Below are 17,500 nucleotides of genomic sequence, written 5' to 3'. Positions count from 1 at the left end.
ACATTTGCACAACACAGACAACTTGCATCCAACACTTCTTCCAAGAAAGAGCTATGGGAGGGCTTAAAGACTATTACCAGTTACATTAAGGCCTAGGCTGTCCGGTAAGAGAAAGTCGAGACAACAGTAAGCCAATGGAGTGACATTGACCTTAGAATAGTGGTCCTGACGTCGTGCAGCTGGCAGACGCCAAGTTATGCAGACAAAGGACTGTTTACAGAGAGAGAGTGTTAAGCGCTGATAGACGCATCGGGGTGCACTCACCGAAGGACTCTTACAGGAAGAGGACAGTGACGCAGGCGATCCTCTCGTCACGACTTCTACATCTGAAGGGAGACTCCCGAGCAATAGTCATTTATCCCTTCATTACGGTCACCTCCTTCATAGTATTTTGTTCCAGCTGATGACAGACGATTTCATTCAGTAGAAGGGTAGATGGGGAACAGAAAAGGGTGTACATTTGTAAGCATTTACTTCCTCTACGCGGTGACTTATCTTACTGTTTTTTTCGATGCCAAACAATCTTATTTAGTTGATATGTAGACTCTGTGCAAAACGGGATCTTAATCAATCGGGACCCCTTCTTTTGATTCTAATCCACACGTCAGTTTAATCAAATTACCGAGGAAAATCAAAAGTTCAAAAGGGTTCAAACTCTATTCATGCTAAACTTGAATAATTTCCAAATGTCTGTGTATCAACACTTCAGAAGCAAATAAAAGGACTCTCATAATCTCCTTAGCTGTGATGCTACTTTGTAGACTTTATTTTGGTTAACGTCAGACAATTTCATTCAGTAGATAGCAGGATCTTATGCATGAAGATAGGCTTTTTCAAATAACTCTTTTGCTATGAAAACGTCTTTACAGATTATGCCCTGACGAGACCCACATTATTTTAGTCAGTTAAAGGCAGAAACTTACGTTAAGGAGAGAGTACTTTAATCAACACATTCATGATCGAGCTACATGTACCTAATATACTTTTCCCAATGATGCTATAGTGCGTTATACTTTCTACTTAAGTCGCAGATTGGCCTACCTCTGAAACCGAAACCCAATAAGCCTCTTCCTACCGAGCAGTACTATCCTTTTATTCTGGCCACTGTCGAGGTTATTTGATTAATTTCTGTGACATTTCCTGGACAAGAAAGGGATTGAGTAGAATTCAATTAAAATTCATTGCTCCTTTGATGCCTCTGTTCAGGCTGTCGCCATTGCTGTGGGAACCACACTGGTTTAGAAAGGTGACCTAACTCGTTTAAATTCATGCCCTCTTGCATACTTTTGTTCTGGTCAATGGCTGATGACTTTACTTAGCTAAAAGAGAAATTTTAGACTCAATTGGACGAATAAAAATGGCTGATTTTACATAATTCTGTTCAGGTCAAAGGAGGTATTTCTAGAATCTAAGTTTTTGGAATATCATTATTGTTAATCATTGCTATCCTCGTTCAGGGTATTTACTGCTTAACATATCTATGTCTCACACCAAAAACGTCCAACATTGCATCATATTCTGCTGTCTTGAGCGCCTTACACCCTGTCACATCATCTTAGATCCTATGATCGTGTCTTATACTGTTGGTCTGGGCATCATGTCTCCTACTTTATAGTTCACCACTGTGTCTAATATCACAATATATACTACTGTGCATTGTAGCCTACTGTAAAATTCATCACTATGTCCTATGCTATACAGCCTTTTACGGTGTCTTATGCAATGGTATCTACCATGTTTTAAATTGCAGATCCTTTCACTTTGTCTTATACTTTCAGATCTGTCTGTGTTTACTGTAAAACTTATCACTGTGTTTTAAACACGATCATCCTATCTCATGCCGTAAAGTCTGTTACTATGTTAATTTCTTATAATATCATATATGTCGCCGTGCTTTACATTATATCACCGTACCATAAATTACACCACATCTTACAAAACATATCATTGTATTTTACATAAGATTCATTATTCTGTCTAACACCATACGATATATCACCATGTCTTACATTATATCACTTTGTTTTATACCATGAATTTCATTGTTCCTTATACTAACTGGTATTAGATATATCTCCATGTCATACATGATACCTTATGTAATTGTGTTCTACATGCTATTGAAATATCTCAAACCTTATAAACCATCACCATGTCTTGTACTGTAAGACCTATCTGCTAACATGAGGTTTATCTCCTACTATCGCGAAGGCTTATTGGGGAATATGGAATGACTCAGCAGGCTGCTGGGTGGGCGGCGTGGTCAAGCGGGACGTAGCGGGGCATGGCGTGATGTGGCGAGTCGCGACATCACATGACTCGGCGTGGCGTGGCGTGGCGTGGCGTTGTGGAGGGGATAAAAGCGACGTGAGGGGTGGCGTCCCGAAGGCGCACGTCAGCTGACGAGGCAAATAAACAATCGGGTAATGTGGAAAGGAAGCGGGTAATTCTTCATTACCTAACCAGCGGGGAGGACCGGGGCAGGCATACGGGGCGGGGTGGGGTGGGGGTTCAGAGAGGGAGAGGAGAGTACAAGTAGGTAAAAATATATATATATATATACAACGAGGGGGGGAGGAAGTTGTGATAAAGAACAGGAAAGAATAGTATGTGGACAGAGAAGGTGAATAAATATAGCGGAATAACAAACGAAAGGCGGATCAGAGATGTTTATCTTCTTGTCGGGTCCTACCGCAAATTTATAGAAATGTTTGGTGTCAAAAAAAAAAAAAAAAAAAAAAAGCTTATACGAAGTTAATTGAGTTACTCATAACACTTACTACACGAGGGTCTTACCCGACTAAATAAAATATTCTGGCATTGGTGGTCAAAAGATGCGGTAAAAAAGATATAACAAGTGTGATTGAAAACACAAAGAGCATGGCAAGACTGTAAAAAAAAATAAAAATAAAAAAATTGTCAAAATAAATTAGAGGTGAAAAAGAAAAGAATTATAATAAAAATATAGGAATATGATATATTTCAGGTCAAGGACGGAATTTCCATACAGTATATATACACACATACATACATACATACACACACACACACACACACATATATATATATATATATATATATATATATATATATATATACATATATATATAATAACAATAACGGCTTTTCCCCTTACAAGGGAGGTAGCCAAAAACACAAAGGCGTAAAATCATCTCCCACCCATTCCATCCCCACCCCACATACTCCACTCCAATTTACCCCCCTCCCTCCCTCTTATCTTGGTTTCTACTGGATGATGGGTTACTTCTACATCTCACACACTGCCCTGGGTCAGAGGCAATGTAGCAGGACAAAGCACATCCACATCAAGGCCGCTTTATTTAATCGGCGATTGCCCCTTCTCTGTCCCCTCATTCAGAAAAAAGAGAAGACAGGGAGAAATCCCTTCCGGTTTCGTCAAAATATAACTCAAACATACTCTTTCACCCCTCTATCCCCCTAATCCCTTCTATGCATCACAGCATCATCCATACACAACCACTCTCCACTCACCTCTATCTTCTGTCTTCTCCCTTCCCTTCTCCACAGACATTCCCCTCTTTCCCAATATCCCTTTTATCCTATCCATCTCATTCATGGCCGTCCCCTCATGTTCACTCCTTCCCCCTCTACCTCCCACACCTCTTTTACTAATCTTTCTTCACTCATTCTTTCCATGTGTCCAAACCATCCCAATACTCTTTCATCAACCCTCTCTCCCAACTACCTTTCCACCCCCATTCTCCTCACCTCATTTCTCACTATCCAGCCTAGTAACCCCTACCATACTTCTCAGGCATTTCATCTCAAACACATTTAAACTCATACTCTCTTCCTCTATTATGTTTTATGTTTCTACCCTATACAGTGCTGTCGGCACAATCACTCCTTCATACAATCTCCTCTTGGCATCCATTCCCTAATCTCTATTTCTCCTTACACTTTTCAATCCACCAAGGCATTTACTTGCCTCTCTCAGTCTCCATACCACCTCCACCTACACTCCTCCCTTTCCCGCCACATTCACACCCAAGTATCTAAAGCTGTCCACTTCCTCCAGTCTCTCTCCCTTAATATTCACTTCCAATTTGCTGCCACACTCTCCCCTTGTACATCTCATCACCTTACTTTTACCCTGGGTCAGAGGCAGTGAAGCAAGACACAGCACATAGACATCAAGGCCACTTCATTTAATCGGCGAACCCCTCTCTCAGTCCCCTCATGCAGAAAAAGAGACGACGGAGAGAAATCCCTTCCGGCTGCATCTATAATATCATTTAAACACACTCCTTCTTCCGGCATCCCCCACCCACTCCCTTCCATGCATCTCAACATCATCCATACGCAACCATTCTCCACTCACCCTATCTTCTGTCTACTCCCTTCCTTTCCCAACATACATTCACCTCTTCCACAATTGCCACCATTCCCCTTTTATCCTCCTCCACATTCAACAGTTCTCTAGAATACTCTATCCATTCTTCCCTTTACTGCCTCTACTTCCGTTAACATCTGTCCATCTTCACCCTTTACTTTAGTTTCTCTACTTAGCTTACCTCCCGTTTCTCTCTTAACTTCCTTCAAAAACATATTTTTATTATCTTTATTACTTTTTATTACTACATCCCTTTGCGTGTATGTATGTATATATATATATATATATATATATATATATATATATGTATATATATATATATATAGATAGATAGATAGATAGATAGATAGATAGATAGATAGATAGATAGATAGATAGATAGATAGATAGATAGATAGGCAGGTAGATAAACAGATAGAAGTTTTTCTGTCATACTCCTCCCCCCATTTTACACCTACTCTCCTTTTTACTTCATATTTATTATGTTTTGCTTCTCTTCTTTTTACATTGTACATTTCATATGCTTCTCTCGTTCTACTTTGAAGCCATTCCCTGAAAGGTCGCTTATTTTCTTCTACTATATTCTTCACTTTATCATCCCCCTACTCGTCACCCTTCCCTCTATTCCCTCCCATCTTCCTTGTTCCACTTACCATCTTTGCACTCCTTATCACTCTATACCTGAAACACACACCCCTCTTACCCACCTAATTCTACTCTATCCTTCACCACCTCCTACATTTCCTTGAACTTCTTGTACCTATGCTCCTTTTTCTTCTCATTTAAACAGCTTACTCTAAGCACCTCCCTACTTTTTGCCCTTTTGCTCTTTCTGCACCTATTCTTCACTCTCAATTTAACTCTTACTACTCTTTTCCTGGATACCACTACACACTCCATTAATACCTAATCAACCAACCTTCCATCCACCATCCTCTTCCATGTGTGCTTATGCTTGGCATTTTCCCTAAACACAGTGTTAGTCATCATCAACTCTTTTTCTAAGCACACCACTAACTTTCCATCATGATTTTTTACCTGGCACTATTGGTTCATCCCCTACTCCAACATTGTGATATCCTAATACCCTAATTGACATTCCTCCCAAAACTCTGTAAGCAATCATTTAAATCTATCAAAAAATTGTCACTTTCCTCTACAATCTTCTCTCTATCAGAAATATATGTTTACAAAGACCCACATCTTACTTTTCACTATAACTGTCATATACATTAAACTTGAAGAAACCTCCTCTCACTCCACCACACGCTTACCTATCTCCTCACTTACTATTAGAGGTACCCCTTCCCTTCCTCGTCTTCTCTTTAATCACGACTTCCTCCCCACAACACTCCCAAACTCAAAATCTTTCCTCCTTTGTAACTTCGTTTCACTTACTACCAAAACATCCATCTTCTTACATACTACCTATCTCTTCCCCTTTACTCATATCCGTACCATACCCACGAACATTAAAAGACCCAAACCTTAGGGTTCTTGTTGGAAAACTCCTCCCAGACCCTCAAAGGGTTACAGAGAGCAGGGTGCCTAGTCCCATCACTCCGTTCCGTTTTAGCCGCCTTTTACAACCCGAGTGGGAAAATTCGGTGGCAGCAATATAGCAATAGTAATAATAATGAAAAGGAAACAATTTATTTCCTGGATCCACCTCAAACCTAATCAAACTTTCTTTGACCAACGGTCTGGTCTTTCAAAAATGAAAAAATCAAATCAAATCAAATAATAATAAATAAAAAAAAAAATGAATAAATAAATAAATAAATAAATAAATAAATAAATAAATAAATAAATAAATAAATAAATAAATAAATAAATAAATAAATAAATAAATAAATAAATAAATAAATAAATAAATAAATAAATAAATAAATAAATAGATAAATAAATAAATAAATAAATAAATAAATAAAATAAAATAAAATGAAATAGAATACAATAAAACAAAATAAAATAAAGACACTTTTTTTTTTTTTACATATTTTGCGGATAGATAAACAAACGGTCATGTTGGCACAAATAAGCCTAATCAAATTGTCTTGTCTTTTAAAAACAAAATCATGTGTGACAAACACGTCGAGTAACCTGAGACAAACTCTGATCATGAAACAGATGAAAGTGAAAGATAATTAGATAAAGAAAGAAAAAGAGGAGGAGGGGAGGAGGAAAAAGAGAAGGAGAAAGAAAAGGAAGAAGAAGAATAGAGATTAAGGAGCAGTAATAAGTGGAGGTAAGAAGAAATGGAGAAAAGTAGTAATAAGAAGAGGTAAGAAGAAAAGGAGAAGGAGTAGATAGAAGAAAGGAGGAGATGGATGAGGAGGGCCAGGTGTTAGCGGGACTAAACCATCATTGTCTTGTACGCATAAACAAATCTACAAGTCATCCTTTGGTTGGGTCCCATATTAACCCTTTCAACGCGGTGACGTACCTTCAGGATTTGATCCCAAATCAGGAAAGGAGGTACGGTTTTATTCACTCAAGAAACCTCTGACCTAAATATCGAGAACTCAGCGGTCTTCATCTCGTTCTTATAACATTAAATTGTATCTCCTGAGCTAAAATAAAATAAATAAGGTATGTCACCGTATCGAAGTAGTTAACTGACAGGGACGAATGGACGCGGAGGGAGTGGGGGGAGAAGGAGGTAGAAGGGTGGAAGAAGATGAGGGATGGATTGAAGGGATAGGGATGGAAAAAGCGAGGAAATAGTTGCCCCGAGGAGAGAGGGGCTGGAGAAAGAGAAAAGGAAGAGATATGGGAAACGAGGGACAGCAATCAGAAAAAAGAAAAGAAGTATAAGGCATATACTGTCCAGGAAGAGAGAGATGTGAACAAGGGAAATGAGAATAGAACGGGAAAATAATGTAGGGCAGGAACTAGAAAGGGGAGGCAGGTGAGTAAGACAAGGGAAGGGAACGACTGTGGAAAGGAACGTGTAAGAGAAAGAAATAAGAGGAAGTATAAGAGGAGAAACAATAGGGTGAAGTGAAATAAACATTGTGCATGAAGGGGGCCAGAAAGAAAGGAACGTGGAAAGGGAAAATGAATAAGGGATGAAACTAAAAGGATGAAATCGGAGTAGAGAGGCGTTATTAGACACAAGGTATAGTAAAAATAGGAAGGGAATAATAGAATAACGAAGGAGGTAGGGAAAAGGAAACTAGAAAAGAGTAGAAGTAGTGAAGAAAGGAAAGATAAGTTTAAACTATTGGAAGGGATTGAGGAATTGGAGAAGGGTGTTTGTAGGGAAAAAAGAATAAAGATTAAAGGGAAGGAAAAGGGTTTCATTTATAGGGAGGGAAACGAAAATTGATGCCATTGGAATATGACGGAGCAGACTGAGCCTAAGGGAAAATAAAGGTGGAATAACGAAAGGGTAAATGAAGAAAAATAAACAGCAAGTAAACGGAAGGAAGAAAATGAACAAAAAATAAATAAATAAACGAACGGAATAAGCACGGGAAAAATGGAAGCGGAAGAAAAGGTAAGTTGGGATAAAAGAGTGGAAGAGACAGATAAGGAAGGAGAAAGGGTACAAGAGAATATGGAGGGGTAAATTGTCATTGGAAGAAGGAAATGAAGGGAAAGAAAGAAGAGAAGAAGAACTATGAGGTACTCTAAGAACCACATTCTAGCTAATATCAGGTAATTTTATTCAACGCCCTCTTAAGGCAGCGTCATCATCGTGACAACGGGATAGAGTGAAAATAGAGCATTATAACTAAGCGTAAGTTTCATGTGGTCAAAACTTTAGTGGGTGGCACCCCTATGTACCAGTCACGGAACATTATTTTATGTTTTGAGACAAATTTTCGTCCAAAAATGAAGGCTGATAACTTTTAGCTTCTACTATCCCTCCTTTCTGCTATCTTCCTTAAAATTCTCCTTTGTAACGTTTATCACTACTCCGTGGCAAGATATTTACCCCAAGGATAGGAACATCTCTTATGACGCGTCGTGTGTCACTGTGGCCAAGGGCTTATGTGGAAGATTGTGGTACAAAGTACAAGGCCTTGAAACTAAATGTCGGTACGAGTACTATCTGCCAGGCGGCACACGGGATAAATCTATGAATGGTAAAAAAAAATGGCAAAGCTGAAGAAACAATTCATTCCCCAAATCCAAACAGACATTATTGGCAGCCATGTTTGGCTCTGTTTTGAATGCAACATGATCAGTTTCGTCTGTTCCAACCGGTGTACTGTACGTATAATAATCTATATACATATCTTACTATTCCTTTTATCTTTAAGAGTTGCAAGAAGACGTACAAGAGTTTTTCTTCGTTTGTGTATTATACTTACCTTATCGTTAGTGTCAGAAGAAAATTTTGGTATATCAAGCAAATTAACTCTGCCAGTGTAAAGCCAATCGATGCGAGATGAATAAGGAGAGGAATTCCTCTCCTCGTTTTTAGCATGTTTGTTGCAGTGATGTTCACCATTCTAAACCAGTTTATCTGTTGTTAGCAATGAAAAATAGAGTATTTTGCCGTTAATAATTTTATCACGGAAAGCCAATTTCTTCAGGTGTGAAAATCCCCATGCCCACACATACTCAGAGTCAGAGAGAATTAGCCTCTGTGTTTTTGCTACGGCCATGTCTCCTACGCAGATCAAATAGGTTGGCGTTAATTAAAACACCGTAACGATGGAACTAATTATGGGGACAACTCGGGAGAAAAAAAGGGGTTTCATCTCGATCAAGATCCGTTTTACCTCGAGGCCGCTTCCCAGATGAAGAAAATTGAATGGCATTAACCCGAATGGAATCTACGACCCACGACACTGTAGCTGAGAATTAGAAAAAATGTGCGGAATAAAAAAAATCTGATTACCCGCTAATTACATGGAGCTGGGACCCACCATGAGCACCTACCACTGACTGTCAGCGTAAATGCCTGTCCAAGCATATAGGGCATATGTGAATATTTTTACCATATATTTAACACCTCTTGGTACTAATTATTGATCTACTCTATGATCAGAATAATGAACTCCTCACACCTTTAAAACGGTAACGTCATTTATATATTTTGTTTTGGCTGAGGATAGGCGATTTTAAGCAGCTGAGACGACGTTCTCCGGCCTGGAAGTGAGTCTTGATTAGTCAGAACTATTTCAGACAGGAATCCGTCACCTGCAACTGCATAAAATCCCTCGCACTTAGACGAAACGAGATACAAAAGATATTACACAACATAAACATCAGTTTAACGTTTATTCGCGAGAAAACTATAGGATGGCATGAGGTTGCAGATCTTGGCAAGGGTCACTCGAAGCAAGCGTTACCTAGGGTTAGGATGCAGAGGGGCGAAGTGAGTGTAAGGGTCAGTGACAGGAAATGGGTAAGGGTGAGGGTGGGGATCCTGGGTCGGGTGGGTGGCGTTGGAGGTGAGAACGGGAAGATCTTGGCGCTGCGGTCAGGTCGTGGTCTGCCCATTTGATGCTTCAGTGGCCCTCACTTCTTAGCGTGGCATCGCCGCGAGATGATCTCATCCCTCCTCACCTCCATCCCTATCTTCCCGTTCTCCTCAATATAAATTAAGAATTAACACTACAGCCTTCAACTTTTGTTGATTTCCCTTTAATCCTTACATGACATGAATCAATCCGAAATCACTGGGTCGTGCGGCACCACATGCCTTTTCTTGTAGTTGTCTTTTGTTTTTTGAAAATTTTCGTCAGTAACCTTGCTTTTATTAAATTTGCAACGACTCAAAATGTTTTATTAATTTAACATAAGAACTTAAGAACATAAGAATGAAGGATACTACAAGAGTCCATAAGGCCTACACTAGACAGTTCCATGTCCATTACCATATGTTATCCCCATCCATAAAGTTATTCAACCGTTTCTTAAGACAACTAATAGTTTCAGCGCTCACTGCATGGCTACCAAGTCTATTCCATTCGTTGATCACCCTACTGGTAAATCAATTCGTGCCTATTTCCTATTTCCTTCTTACATCTAAATTTGTCTAATTTAAATTCATTACTGCGAGTCCTGCTATTGTCTTAATATGATGACCTTGTTTGCATCACCTTTGTTAAAGCCTTTGAGTACTTGAACACCTCGCACTCTGCACCTTTTCAGAGAGTGTAAGTTAAGGTGCTTAACCCTCTTTTCGTAAGATAAATTTCTGATCCCATGTATCATTTTGGTCATTCTCCTCTGTACTGATTCTAGTGAATTGATGTCCACTCTATAAGACGGAGACCAAAACTGTATCGTATAGTCATGGATGGGTCTAACTAACGGTAGAGTTTGATAATTACCTCTGCACTTCTATTTGCAACGTCCTAGTAATGAAATCTAATGTTCTGTTAGCTTTATTCCTGGCGCTAATGCACTGTTTCTGAATTAAGGTCAGGACTCACTAGAATTCCCTAGTCTCTCGCACTTAGTTTTCTCTAAAAACGTATTATCTAAGCTGTCTGTTTTCGGGGCTGTGTAGCCCTACGTTTACCACGCTTCACTTTGAAACATTGAAGTTAATTTGCCATTTCACCGACCATGTGAACAATTTGTCAAAATCATCCTGTAGAATCTCGGCGTCGTCTCCTGCCCTAATTAGGCGTCCTATCTTAGTGTCGTCCATAAACTCACTAACATCACTATTAATCTCATTGTCCAAGTCGTTTATATACACCCGTCAAAGCCCCCTGGGTCGGTTTCGTAAGTGACCAAATGTCTTATATATTCTCTCATCTTATCAAAATTGGCTCTCCTTAAGTCCGGTACTAGAACATAATTCGTACTATTCAATTCTTCCCAAATAATATTAAACCTCATTTCTTGATGATTGCTAGAGCCTAGACTATCTCCCACAAAGCCTAGACTATCCCCCACAGAGCCTAGACTATCTCTCACAGAGCCTAGACTATGTACTCATTTATCTGTTTATTTTCATAAGAGTGAAAAATTAAAACTTTAATTCCAAAAACTACATAAGTTTATCTGGCCCTTCGTCGGAACAAAGCCCTTGAAAAGCTACATAAGAGTTAACGAATCTGTGCCATTTTTGTATATTGAAGATTTCATTCTGGTTTACAAAGGACAATCTTATCAAGTAGTATTCCTTTTCTAGCGAAGGAGTCATTCTTCGATCAAGAAATAATTTGTTTTAAGCCATAACCAACGCCAGATGAGTTTATTTATCTGCATGATAACCATTTGGGAGCAAAGGGCTCAACCTCTTTAGTATGAGGTCACCACCCTCAGATGAATCAAGTTGTCTGGCGCTAACGAGAACCAAATTTGTGAGATATGTCGTCGTAGAGGACTTCAACCTGTCATGGTTTATCCCTTCCGTGTTGAACTCTTACTTTATTGTGACTTAGGTTACCTTCCAGGGGGGTCAATGTTGTTTGCCTCAGCCTTGATTAGCTCCCTAACAGATAAGCCAAATAAAACTGTCTTGTCTTATTGATCCGGTTTAACGTCGCGAAATTTCCCCTATTAGGAGGCTAGATGGTGCCCCTTACAGAGGGCTTTGTAGCATGGAATTTAATGAACCAACCCTTGGTTCAACTCGCCAGTGGCAGAATTTGACCCACCATCACCTCGACCTCCGTCTTATTAAAAATAAAGTTCTTTAAATGTGCCAAACACGTCGAGCAACTGAACTGAGAAAAACTTTATTAAAGTAATGACCATATTTTCTTTAAGATAAATGAAATAATATGGATATAGCCAGAACAGTCTTTTGAGTGTACCGAATTCCTGACAGTCGTTCGCAAAGGGGTATTCACCTTATCCGGACTGAGTTTTGGGTACTTGTTCATGTGTTCCAGTCTATGATAGATTGTCTTTATTCGCCTTCCGTGTTCCTTCCCATCTGACGTTATCATGCGATTCTCTGGGATTCAATATCGCTTAGTGTACTGCCGGTCACTGTCACTTACCTTAAAAGGTGATGAACATAGGCCAGGAGGGGCGCAGCTGCGGCCAAAGTCATCACCTTTGCTCTATGCACTTTGACTGTTAGGGCAGCCACTGTTTGGAATCGAAGAGGAGTGTGGGATAGACCAGCACGCTTTCGATAACTCCACCAACGCACCGCTTGCCTTAGCTGTCCGATAATGAGATTCAAAGCAAACGGTTTCGCTCGGAGATAAGCACTGCTTTGCTAGTTTCTGAGCTCTAGATGTTTTCAGATTTCTTATAACTCTATTCATTCACCACCCTATTTCTCTCTCCACCCTGTATTCACTGACACCTCTACCAATACACTCCTCTCCCAGCCATCCTCGTCATCAATACTCCCCCTAATTTTTACGTGATGTGTTTGACCTTTTGTGAACCCCGTCAACACGGTGACATATTCCCTTAACACTGTCGTACCAAAGGGTAATGTCATACAACTGAGCTGTGAACTCCGACCTGAAGAAAGGGTCTCCAATGAGAGCAATTCCTTTCATTCCCTAAACAGCTCCAATTACCTGCAGAACATCAGCTGTATTAGATAATAAATAAATATGGGAAAGCACGTCACCGCTTTGAAGGGTATGAATTACCTTGATGGCTCGATATTACTTCATCCTGAATGGATGACAGTTCGTTTCCAAAAGAGTTCCCGTAATGACACGTAATGATGACTGTTATTATGACGTAATCACTGTCACACATATGTAAGCTATCTAAGTCACTATGACGTCATCCTAATAGCGAAACCGTTATCCATAATGTCCAATTTGAATTTTTCATTAAGTATCGAAAAATGGAGGGATCGCGCGAGACATGCTTAACTCCCTCAGGCTTAGTCACGCTCATGTTGAGTTGCATTAGTTTCTTCAACACGTTGAATCCACATAATTTCATTGTCCTCAGGGCGCGCCATCGTAGACAAGAGCTTGTGCTTTACCGTGGAAACGCAACAGATTGCTTCTTTAGTTCATGGTTTATGATGCAACGTTTCTGTCATCTTAGATAATTGTTAAGTACAATAAACAATCAGATTAAATAATGTAGATATAACAGTGAAAGTACAAAGGGCACTGTAAAATTGAAGCTTTGATTATGGTGGCTGTGGCACTTTTATGTTGGAATCTAGAGAAGCGCTCATAATGTGATGCCACACTACACATTTATAATTGGTGCACTTTCATAAAGATAAAGATTTCTATTAGCTCTAAACTAGTGTTTCTAGACCGGGGTTCTCGGAACACTAGAGTTCCTCCAGACGGGGTTTTGGAGATTAATTTTGTATTTGTTTTTATAATCCTGTGTTTCGCATTGTCATTAAAATAGAAAAATCAAAATTGCTTCAATTTCATCAAGAGGAAAAGTACGATATAATTTTATAGTTTTTATAAAGAGATTTCATGAGATAAGAAGTTACTTCAAGGGCTACGCAACGAGAAAAATTGGTTATGCAAATCTGCTCTGATAGTTGTCATGTACATAGTATTTTTCTAGTACTTTCCTAGTTAGGAAGGTGCTGCGTTTATCTATATTTTAGGGGAGGGCACTACATTGCAAAATACAGATGAATTATCTGGAAAGAGTTGGTGTTATACATATGAGGGAATTAGGACGAAGCTTACAGTTTTCGTGTGACCAAATAATTTTGTAGCCAACATTGGTCTTTTTTGATAGGGTTGACACTGAGTATAGGTTGGAAGTTTTATAATTCTAATGATTAATAAGGCATTATAGTTTGCCTTCTGGTTTGATGTGTGTGGTCCATGGCCACTGGTTGGCTTTACCCGTAGTAGTCCACTATGACTCAGAGGCAGTGAGCATGTGTGACAGTCTCTCGGAGGTAAACGCGCGGTTTGAATTCTGGTTATGGAGTATAGGTTAGGAAAGGCACCGTCCTAGCTCTGGTCAAGGAAGTTCGTAACGATAAACTGAATCAGTCACCCGAATATACCTGTCTGATAACCTCTTCTCACAAAAAGTCTGTAATACATAGTAACATTTGTGTTCTTGTCAGGGTTGATATCAGAGTTGGAGTATTCCTTCACATTTTGGTGTGTGATTGCTTGTATATCTTCCTAGGAAACCATTACTACTAATTGCTAGAGGCGCAGAAATATCTCGTGGAAGAATGGCCACATAAACCAGTTCATTCATATACACACAATTTACAAAATTAAATTAGATTTAATTATTATTCAACTATCAGGTACATCAATCATTTACCTCTTGCCATATAATTTTTTTATCCCCAGGTTGAGAATCACTGACATACAATAAAAAAAAATGTATAAGATTCTACAAAAATATCTAAAAAGAGTGATCCATCATTAGTAAGACAAGAGCTTTTAATGAGTGCGTCAGGTAGCCGTTGTAAGTGAGGATATTTCAGATAACACATTCTGTTTCCCAGAGACAGATAAAGGAGATCCATTTTAGATTCGTACTCGTTCCCCATCCAGTTCCCCAAAAATATTTCTCTAACCTCTCTACATGTTGCTCCCCTTTCCTCGTCACTCTTTTGATACTCCCTAGCTTATTCCTATACCTAACAAGCCGACCCAAAAAACATTCCCTAACTTTATTCATAACCCAACAATCTTCTCCCAGAGGATATTTCCGCTGTCTCATCTCTGAAACGTTTGTCGTGTTTTCCTTTTCCCTTTGGCCAGACACCTCCCTAATACAAGTTAACTCTTTGAATTTGTTCTGAATCATTCTTGAAGGCCCTCAGACTTTATACTTACCCCTTCAGGATACCTTGCCTGAATATTCAACGGAGTTTGATTAATTTTAATCCTTTTATTCCCGGAGTCCACAGATATTACTCGTATATCCAGACTATTTCAGTTACATTCACAGATAAATTTCCAAAACTCCCGGATATTTATCCAGACCCAGACAATTTGTTTTCCAATCCCTCTTGGTCTTTCAACAGACTCTCTGAATGTTATTTATTCCTTTCGCGAATCTTTTACGGGTCACACAGAATCTTCCACGGAATCTACCCGGAATCTCCACGGGATGTATACCGTCATTTCTTATACACGCGCTCCCCCCTCCATCTCGAGCGTTCCCCAGATCCTCTCCATTCTGGATGTTCCACTTCTCTCCCTATTTCTCTCCTGGACATTCCAGAGCCTTGAGGGGTGGAAGCCAAAATCTTTTCCCAAAGGACTTTCCCTGGACTGACACACCTCGCAGACTTTGACTAATCTCATACAGTCCAAACTTTGCTCCTGGTTTGATTCTTTAGGACGAGCATCCCCCCCCCACGTCCTAATTAACTACAACTTCCCATATCCTTATACCATTTCCTCATTTCCTCTCCCTAAACTGTTCCATTGTTTCCTATAGCCCTCTCGATCAAGCTTTTTCTCTTCTATCCACTTTTCTTCCCAAGAATAACTCTTTCGTGTTCCTTTCCATCCCCACCCATCTCTTTCTCTCTCTCTCTTCTCTCTCTCTCTCTCTCTCTCTCTCTCTCTCTCTCTCTCTCTCTCTCTCTCTCTCTCTCTCTCTCTCTCTCTCTCTCTCTCTCTCTCTCTCTCTCTCTCTCTCTCTCTCTCTCTCTCTCTCTCTCTCTCTCTCTCTCTCTCTCTCTCTCTCTCTCTCTCTCTCTCTCTCTCTCTCTCTCTCTCTCTCTCTCTTTCATACGTTTCCTATTTTGTTTATGCTTATTCCCTACTTTCCCATATTTCTTTTCTAATTTTCTCTTATCTGTCTCCTTTATCATCTTCCTCACCCTCCATTTATATTTACGTATTATTTTTTCTTCCCAGATTTCATCTCTCTCTTTTGAGTTTTCATCATCCTTCCCTTAAGTAATCTTCTTCTCTTTCATTCTCATGTCTCCTGTTTCTCCTCCATAATGTTTACTATATATTTTTTTCTTTCTTCCTGCCCTTCGTCATTTAACTCATTAAGGTTTTACAGAATATCATCCCTAGAATCTAATTCTCTCAACTTTTACTACTTTTGCATTCTTTTGGTCCTATATTTCTTACCCAATTTTTCTCAACCAACTTCTTCCATCTCTCCTTCTCCGTAGTGTCTAAGACTTCAAAGCCCTTGTCTTATTAAGATGATTTTTGTCTTCCTTAGCACTCTGAGTATTAACTTTTTCTCTTCCTTTCCCTCCTCCCTCTACTAAGTTTTTCCTCCATGTCCCCCTTACCCTTACCCTTCCCCTTGTCACCTCCTCACTTCCTCCCCTTCCCTCATCCCACTATTCACTCCTCATTGCACTCTCCGTCTTTCTATCTCTTGTCTGGTTTCCCTACAGGCTTTATTGTCCCCCCTGTGTGTGCGAGCACAGGCACAGACACACACACACACACACACACACACACACACACACACACACACACACACACACACACACACACACACACACACACACACACACACACAAAGGATTACAAAGGCAAAGCATGCCGACAGGAGACCTTTTGATCCATATCTAGGTCGGATGAAAAAAAAAAAAAAAAAAAAAAAAAAAAAAAAAAAAATCATATTAATAATAAATTAAAACTATAACAATGTAAATAACAATTAAAATACATAAATAAATGCATTGGTATAGTTGATTAACAAACAAACAGGTAAATAGTAAATGATAATAAATTGACATATAACTAATAATAAATGAAAATCAGACAGACAAATTATAACAAAACAAAAACAAATAATATAACATAAATTATAATAATTACAGCATCTTACTTAGGTATTTATCTAAATGATTCTTAAAGCTTCGAACTGAACTACATTGCACTACCTGTGCAGGAAGTTTATTCCATTCATTAACTACACGGTTGGCAAAGTTGTTTCTACCTACTTCCAAATTGAATCTATTTCCGGACAGTTTGAGACCATTGTTTCTTGTCTGATTCTCATTCAATGTGAAAATTTTGTCACTTTTGATGTTGTCAATTCCCTTTAAAATCTTAAAGACCTGTATCAAGTCACCTCTGAGTCTACGCTTTTTTAGGGAAAACAGATTCATGTGCTTAAGTCGATTTTCGTATGATTTATTTTTGATATTTGGAATCAGTTTTGTGGCTCGCCGTTGTACCATTTCCAGTCTGTCAATGTCTTTAATGAGATTCGGTGACCATACGGAAACAGCATATTCCAAATGTGGACGAACTAACGATTTATATAGCTTGTTAATGAGTGATG

This window comes from Oratosquilla oratoria, chromosome 8 (genome assembly GCF_046742065.1).
Source record: "Oratosquilla oratoria isolate Oo_2021 chromosome 8, ASM4674206v1, whole genome shotgun sequence".
Classification (NCBI taxonomy): Eukaryota; Metazoa; Arthropoda; class Malacostraca; order Stomatopoda; family Squillidae; genus Oratosquilla; species Oratosquilla oratoria.
This window is presented reverse-complemented; position numbering follows the sequence as displayed.